This window comes from Salvelinus fontinalis, chromosome 33, assembly GCF_029448725.1.
Source record: "Salvelinus fontinalis isolate EN_2023a chromosome 33, ASM2944872v1, whole genome shotgun sequence".
Classification (NCBI taxonomy): Eukaryota; Metazoa; Chordata; class Actinopteri; order Salmoniformes; family Salmonidae; genus Salvelinus; species Salvelinus fontinalis.
This window is the reverse complement of record NC_074697.1, coordinates 32,450,287-32,458,952: the sequence shown is the minus strand read 5'-3', so window position 1 is coordinate 32,458,952 and position 8,666 is coordinate 32,450,287. Positions and strand designations below refer to the sequence as shown.

Sequence of the window (8,666 nt, the reverse complement as noted above, 5' to 3'; positions counted from 1 at the left end):
TAATTATGTGTTGTCAAAAATAGTGAGTGTTTACAGCTATTAAGTAAAATTATAGTAGTTTATCAGTGGGTGTTTGCAAGTGCATATTTATTTAAGTAGGGCTGTGATCGAAGGCGTACGCGCGCGTCGCTTGTCAGTTTGCGAACGCAAGCACGTCACCGACTCCGAAGGCAACTGCGGTAAGTAAAACAAGGATTGGTAGAGAGACAATTCGGCGTACTTTAAACTCGAGATCAGAAGTCCCTTATTTTGGAACAAAAAGCATCCTCTTGGCTTTTTTAACTGGCCAAACTTGTTAAAGGTCTTCAGGAGAAACTATAGGGTAAGTGAAATTATTTTGCATCAGATATTGAGTATCGAAGAAATGCTAGGTGGGGAAAATGACGATGTGGCTGTAATTTTTGCGCCTCCTTTCTATGTCTCAAAATGGCGGACAGGCCGCTTGGAGCAGTGGGTAGCTGGTCATCAGAGTTGTAAATGACTGTGTTAACCAACTAGTGGCACTGGTCGATTTGCATGTAAGTAACCTATTAACCTGCTTTAAGTTACCATTTGATTCTAACGTGCACCTATTTTTCCAAGTGTTGATCAAATTGATTCGATAATTTTATATCAACTTTACAGCTCACTACAAAGCAGCCAGGTAGCTAACTAATGTTGTTCAGACAGTGGAAATAATAAATTATGTGTGTAGGTAGCTAACCTAATAAACGAGTTTATGCACAGACTTGTTGCAATATCTTTTATCGATGTAACGTTAGTTAGTTAACTTTAACTTCTATTTTGCAGAGTATATTGGTGAAGTTAAATTCATTACTTCAACTCGCACTCGAATTGTGAGGCTAGCTAGCGTGCGCGCTCTAGTCTAGTCTACCTTGCGATCGCTGGCGATCATATATATATATATATGTCATGAATTGAGACAGTTAAACATACCGTCTACAAATACTTACCAACTAATGTGTGGTGTTGTCGAGTGTAAAACGACATCTAGCTATCTGCTTGAACACTTTGTGACAGGCTAGATAACTTTAGCTAGGTAACGTTACCCACGATTTTAGAATGTTCAATAATGGAAAAGGGCGTATACAATCGGTTGTATTTAATTTATTTTGACAGCTATTCAGTAAGTAACTAGCTAAGTCTAAATATGTTATTTTCCTAGTATTGGCCGAATGTCATGTGAAACAATAGATGTGGTCTGACATTTTGATACCTTTTTTAACTCCGCTAGCTACCAAGCTAGTTGTATGTTTCCTGTGTAGCCACTGGCTACCCTACTCCATCCATAACGTTACATCCAGTCAACTGGACTACTTTGATCAACGTTTTGTGATCTGTCATCAGCAAGGCTCTACATTAGACCGGTAACGTTTTTACAGAAATCATTCACTGCAAGTTGGCTCTGTTTCACGAATGACCTAAGTCTGAATTTATGCATTCAGTTTATAAAAATAAGGGTGGAGCACATTGGTGAAAAAAAGAGGAGTTGAAGGAAAACTACCATTTGCATTGACCAATAACTTCAGCTTGAAACCTATGTTTTCTAAAATACTTTTCCCTTTTATTTGGGGATTGATATCGATTTAAGGAGCGACTATAGTTTCAGTTTGATCACATGTGGGTTGAAAGGCAGTGATACCCTCTATTCGGTTAGAAAAGACGCCACCCCTCTGCTACTGCAGAATGGATCCTTCAGCCTGCATCACTTTCCACTGAAACTGACTAGTCATTCCCCTCCTCGCCCGCCTTGTGGATGGTACCCCTGTCTTGTTTGTAGCCAGGATCCTTTGCTATACAGTCCTCCTCCCCTTAATGTACTATTTCATCCTGGACAGACCAGAGCTTGGCTACGCCTGTAAGGACTGCTGCAGCAGCTGATGCAACTGAAATGATGATGGGATTGTTTTAGGAGTGGAGCTTCAATTAATAACTCGGTAGCTATATTTTTTCCTTCAGTTGTAGCTAATGTGGTTCTTGGTTGAATAGGTACAGTCACTTGATGTAAGCAATCAGAGATGTTGAAGTTGTAAGATCTGTTAATAGGCTACTTGTTTGTGGTTGCAGGCTTGACAACTTTCCAGGCTCATTTAGAAAAGAAAGCACATTATCGTGAGAATATAAACACACGTGTACCCTCGAAAGTATCTATTGTACAAAATGGCTATACACATGCTGTGATATTTGGCTGTTATCAGAGGTGTGACTATGTCAACTGGACTGAGTGTTCAGCCTGCCTTTCAGTTTTTTGAGTAGTACCTGACCAATAGCGACATCGAAAATGTGTTTTTTCAAATTGCTCTGGGGAGGGTGTTTGATTACCCTCTCTGTGGAGGAGGAGGCAGGGTAAGAGAGATGGAGAGGATGAGACAGGGTGTGTCATTTTTGTAAATGCCGAGTGCCTCACTGACACAGTCGGCACCAGATGCCCACGTTACCCTGATTTGAGCTCCAGCCCAGAGGTCACAGTAGGACAGTGGCTGCTGATCTTCAGCACAGGAGGACTGGTCTAACACACACACACACACACACACACACACACACACACACACACACACACACTGCTAGTAATGACCTGCCAGGCCAGCAGCTCCCCTCCTTTCTCTGGATCTGGGACAGCCATGTTGGGTTCACCTTCACATGACGGCTTGGTGCCACTGCTCATTCAATGGGTTTTGGATTGGAAATCAGTCTTTCCAGGTTTCTGTAATCCCACATTTTTTTAATCAATCATTTCCTGCATATTATGCGAGGAATTGGAAATCACTCCACTATTTCCGCATAAGTCAAATCATCACAATATTGTTGCATAAAACTGACCCATCACTGCAGTACAAAAAGGCCTACTATTTCAACCAATCACTGCACATTTACTGCATAATATGGTTCAATGAAGCTACCTCTCACCCAAGAATGTTCCCCAAATTTGTCAATTAATGCATATGTCAGAATTGCCTTAGCAAAATCGGGCATTTGTGCCTGAAAATCCCCCCCGACATTCCTGGAAAGACTGGGGAATATGGTGACAGTGTGTGTAATATCTTCTGTCAGCGCATGCCATTGTTCTATATAGCAGCTTGATTCCCAAATCCTGTAATGCATAACTAAAAATGGATAATGTCTTGATCCTTGATTTGCACAGTGCACTGCATATCCTACATGGATCAATTGAAAATATACCGAAAACACTTAATTCTATCTATATTCTCATCAGTTTAATTTTGGCCTATGTGCAGTCAACTTGGATTTGTTAAGTAGCCTTATCCTATGTAATTTTGGTGCATTTTAAAGCACTTTGAGATTAATTATATAATGAATAGCGTTATAAAAGTTTGTCTTGTGTCAGTGGTTTAGCTACCACTCACTGATGTGTTGCCCTGGCCTGTAGCATCACCTCTTCTCAGACTCTCCCAGAGTCCTGTTTGTAGTACAGACCACAGTGTTGCTGCTGAGCACAGCACTCCCTCAGAGGATGTTTACTTTGATCTGCTAATCATGTCTTTTCTATCAGGGGACTCTGACAGCATTGATGGCCAGACCATGCTTTATTGGCCTCACTTAGCTTCTCGGCAGCAGCAGTGCACATTCAGTCACTGCACTCGATCATGGTTCCTCCCTCCTGCCATCTGTTTCAATTGGACTGCTTAAATATGCATGGAAGGAAGAGTAGCCAAGATTGACTTCTCCCACAACTCTCGCTAGGATGTGGCTAGTCAACAAGGCTAAGATTTGTTCCGTTTGGTATGTGTAAAGTTTAAGAATGAATGTTTTATCTGAATGAATAGTAGCAGCAGGCTTCCATTTTATCCCTGGATAGTTTAGCTTGTATAATAGCCATTGCAGCCAGCCCAGTTGATAACCCCTGGAAGAATGCAGTGTGTCCCAGATGTTCAATCCCGTCATTATCAATTAGTGATAAAGCTCTTCAAATAATTTCTGCAGGAGTGCCCTGCCTGCCTAGAAGGGAAATACTGTGCAAAGCTTGTAATTATTTAGAGAATAACTAGCTCTGAAAATCCCATCTGTATGTAGCTTAGGCCATGTTGGAGGGTCTGGCTGTTCCAGCTGTTATTTTAGAAGAACCCCCCCCCCTCCCCCCCACATGCTGGTGTTATGGCAGGGCAGCTTATTCAGTGTGTGGGTGCGCGATGATAGCGGGGTGAACAGGCAGTGGCTCGGTTGGTTGTTGTCCTTGATGATCTTTTTGGCTTTCCTGTGACATCGGGTGGTGTAGGTGTCCTGGAAGGCAGGTAGTTTGCCCCCGGTGATGCGTTGTGCTGACCTCACTACCCTCTGGAGAGCCTTGCGGTTGTGGGCGGGGCAGTTGCCGTACCAGGCAGTGATACAGCCCGACAGGATGCTCTCGATTGTGCATCTGTAAAAGTTTGAGGGTTTTATGTGCCAAAACAAATTTCTTCAGCCTCCTGAGGTTGAAGAGGCGCTGTTGATGTTGCGCCTTCTTCACCACACTGTCTGTGTGGGTGGACCATTTCAGTTTGTCTGTGATGTGTACGCCAAGGAACTTGAAGCTTTCCACCTTCTCCACTGCTGTCCCGTCCATGTGGATAGGGGGGTGATCCCTCTGCTGTTTCCTGAAGTCCACGATCATCCTTTGTTTTGTTTACGTTGAATGTGAGGTTATTTTCCAGACACCACACTCCGAAGGCTTTCACCACCTCCCTATGGGCTGTCCCGTCATCGTTGGTAATCAAGCCTACTACTGTTGTCAGCTGCAAACTTGATGATTGTGGTCGAGGCGTGCTTGGCCCTGCAGTCATGGAAAAGGGTGTACAGGAGGGGGCTGAGCACGCACCCTTGTGGGGCCCCAGAGTTGAGGATCAGCGGATTGGAGGTGATGTTTCCTACCTTCACCACCTGGGGGCGGCTCGTCAGAAAGTCCAGGATCCAGTTGCACAGGGTGGGGTCGAGACCCATGGTCTCGAGCTTAACCTGTTAGGCGGGCTGTCCCGACGTCGGTACACTTATGACAACATCCAGCTCTATTGCAGAAATTCAAAATCTATTTTTTAAAAATATTTAACTTTCACACATTAACAAGTCCAATACAGCATTTGAAAGATAAACATCTTGTCAATCCAGCCAACATGTCCGATTTTTGAAAAATGTTTTACAGAGAAAACGCCACATAAATATATGTTAGCTCACCACCAAATAAAAAAGAGGACAGACATTTTTCACAGCACAAGTAGGATGCAAGTAGCATGCACAAGCCAACCTAGCTAACCTAGAACCAACCTAAATAACCTAGAAAAAACTACCTCAGATGACAGTCCTATAACATGTTACACAATAAATCTATGTTTTGTTAAAAAAATGTGCATATTTTAGCTATAAATCAGTTTTACATTACTGCTACCATCATAGCTAGTCAGAAATCGCACGGGAGTAGCCAGAGTAAATACAGACACCAACGTCAACTACCTAATTACTCATCATAAAACATTTCAGAAAAATATATGGTGTATAGCAAAATGAAAGACAAAGATCTTGTGAATACAGACAATATTTCCGATTTTTTTTTAAGTGTTTTACAGCGAAAACACAATCGTTATATTAGCTTACTGCAATGGCTAACACACAACAACATTGATTCCAAGTAATCGGTAGCGATAGCACAGCTCGACAGATATATTAAATAGCATCCCAAATTGGGTCCTTATCTTTGTTGATCTTCCATCAGAATCTTGTAAAGGGGTCCATTGTCCAGTACAGTCTTTGTTTGGGATCCAGAACTAACTATTTCCCTCTTGAATTAGCAAGCACACTGGCCGTGCGGCGCTAACCTCTCCTTCTTCAAACAATTCTTCCAAAGCATCACGTCTAAAGTCCTGAATAAATTTCAATAATATAATTAAACTATATTGAAAAAACATACTTTAGGATGATATTGTGACATGTATCAAGTCAAATCGAAGCCGGAGACTATATTCACGTATAACGACAGTTTTCCAGGAGGCAATACAAAGTCCAACTTCGCGCCTGGGAGAAAAAAAATTATGGCGGTCCTCTCACTCCAAGAGGCTGTATTCAAGCCCTGAACGAGATATTCAAGTCCTTTCTGCTCTCACTTCCGCATGACACCCAGGGGAAGGCGTATGACGTGTTTCTATGGTCCCAAGTGACATGCCCTTTTATAGACAAGGTCTTGAAGAGAGACATCGATTTTGGAAATCTCAATTCCGGATAGGAAATGGGCTGTAAAAATAGTTCTGTTCCACTTAGAGAAATAATTCAAACGTTTTTAGAAACTAGAGACTGTTTTCTATCCAATAGTAGTAATAATATGCGTATTGTAAGAGCAAAAATTGATTAAGAGGCCGTTTGAAATGGGCACATATTTTCCAGTTTTTCAATACGCCCCCTGCAGCCATAAGAAGTTAATGACGAGTTTGGAGGGTACTGTGGTGTTAAATGCTGAGCTGTAATCTATGAACAGCATTCTTACATAGGTATTCCTCCTTGTCCAGGTGGGTTAGGGCAGTGCAGTGTGATTGCATAGTCTATGGACCTATTGGGGCTGTAAGCAAATTGGAGTGGGTCTAGGGTGTCAGGTATGGTGGAGGTGATATGATCTCTCAAAGCACTTCATGATGACGGAAGTGAGTGCTACAGAGCGATAGTCGTTTAGCTCAATGGTAGCCTAACCTTTGAACGTCTTCATCAGATGACACTCATATGACATCATGTTACACAATACATTTATGTTTTGTTCAATAATGTGCATATTTATATCCACAAATCTCGGTTTACATTTGCGCCATGTTCAGAAATGCCTCAAATATCCTGAGTAATTACAGAGAGCCACGTCAAATAATAGAAATACTCATCATAAACTTTGAAAGATACATGTTTTACATATAATTAAAGATACACTTGTTCCTAATGCAACCGCTGTGTCAGATAAAAAATTTAAAAAAAGTTTACGTAAAAAGCGCACCATACAATAATCTGAGACGGCTCTCAGATAGTAACAACATTTCTCCGCCATGTTGGAGTCAACAGAAATACGAAATAACATCATAAATATTCCCTTTGATTATCTTCATCAGAATGCAGTGCCAGGAATCCTAGTTCCACAATAAATCGTTGTTTTGTTCGATAATGTCCGTTACTTATGTCCAATTAGCTAATTTTACTAGCATGTGTAGTGCACGTGTCCAAACTCTCGCGCAGATGCAGGCAAACGTCGGACGAAAACTTCAAAAAGTTATATTCCAGGTCGAATAAACTGGTCAAAGTAAGTAGAGAATCAATCTTCAGGATGCTGTTATAATTTATATCCAATAAGGTTCCAACCAGAGAATTATTTTCAGTCTCTATAAGTAATGGAGCGCAAGACGATATAATGAGGAAAGCGCGCGACCAAGAACTGGCAATCTGCCAGACCACTGACTCATTCCCCTCCCATCCTTTCCCACAACACAGCATAAGCTTCATTCCACGTTCTACTGACTGTTGACATCTAGTGGAAGGCGTATTAAGTGCAAACGGATCCATATATTACAGGGAATTGAATAGGCGATGACTTTAACAACGACCACTCTCAGATTTTTCACTTCCTGTTTGGATTTTTTCTCAGGTTTTTGCCTGCCATATGAGTTCTGTTATACTCACAGACATAATTCAAACAGTTTTAGAAACTTCAGAGTGTTTTCTATCCAATAGTAATAATAATATGCATATATTAGCATCTGGGACAGAGTAGGAGTCAGTTCCCTATTGGCACGAAATTCATCCAAAAGTGAAAATGCTGCCCACTATACCAAAGAAGTTAACATGGCAGACCTGTTCATTTAAATGCATTCCAGGTGACTACCTTATGAATCTGGTTGTGAGAATGAGTGTGCGAAGCTGTTATAAAGGCAATAGGGTGGCTACTTTGAAGAATCTAAAATGTTTTGTTTAACACTTTGTTGTTTACGGCGTGATTCCATATGTGTTATTTCATAGTTGATGTCCTGGAATGAGTAGGTGTCAACTTTTGACTGGTACTGTAAATAAAAGCATTCACTGAAAGTTGATACATGTAGGCCCTTCATATATAGGCTTTGCATAGCATTTTGTTCAATTTATCCAATCTTTTTTTGTTTCTCAAACCGTGAGCAACACCTGTGAAACTCAGAAATTTCTCTAATGTTGATTCACACGGGACTACAATTATCAGAGGACCTCGGCAATTTGGTTCGATTTATTACGCTCCTGCCATGTAAAAAATTAATGACATGGCAGATTCGGGTGGAACTAAAATGACAGATGTGGTGTTTTGTGCATTTAATTACATTACCCGACCACTCCCAATAAAATTTATCCCGTCTGAATAGGGCTAAAGAAATGTTGGAGCCATTTGAAAAATGAGGTGACACGTCATTTTCTTTCTAGTAGTGATGCAAGGATGAGTGTCAATCTGTGCTCACTGTATTCTCTGTGGCACTCGGGCTGCGGCACAGGGAAGTAATCATTGCAACAATTATGATCTGATTTATTTTCAGTTTTCTACGTGCGCTGGTGCTCCTAAATAAAAATTCCAGTTCCCACAGCAAAATATTTAGGCACATATGCAAGTAAAATGGTCGCAATATAGAGCCCTGGCCTGTAGCGATTATTCATCCAATAATCACAACAGTCAGGTGACAGACGAGAGGTAG

At 41.3% G+C, this 8,666-nt stretch overlaps 1 protein-coding gene across 5 annotated transcripts in view; it reads left to right on the top strand.

The window, feature by feature from the left end:
- Positions 1–81: 81 nt before the first annotated feature.
- LOC129832052 (lissencephaly-1 homolog A) overlaps positions 82–8,666 on the top strand; it is a 61,516-nt gene continuing 52,931 nt past the window's right edge. For 2 of the 5 annotated variants that reach the window (XM_055895789.1, XM_055895785.1), the window contains exon 1: positions 186–322. The gene's annotated coding sequence lies outside the window, so the exon portion shown is untranslated. The other 3 variants (XM_055895787.1, XM_055895788.1, XM_055895786.1) reach the window with 3 other exon arrangements.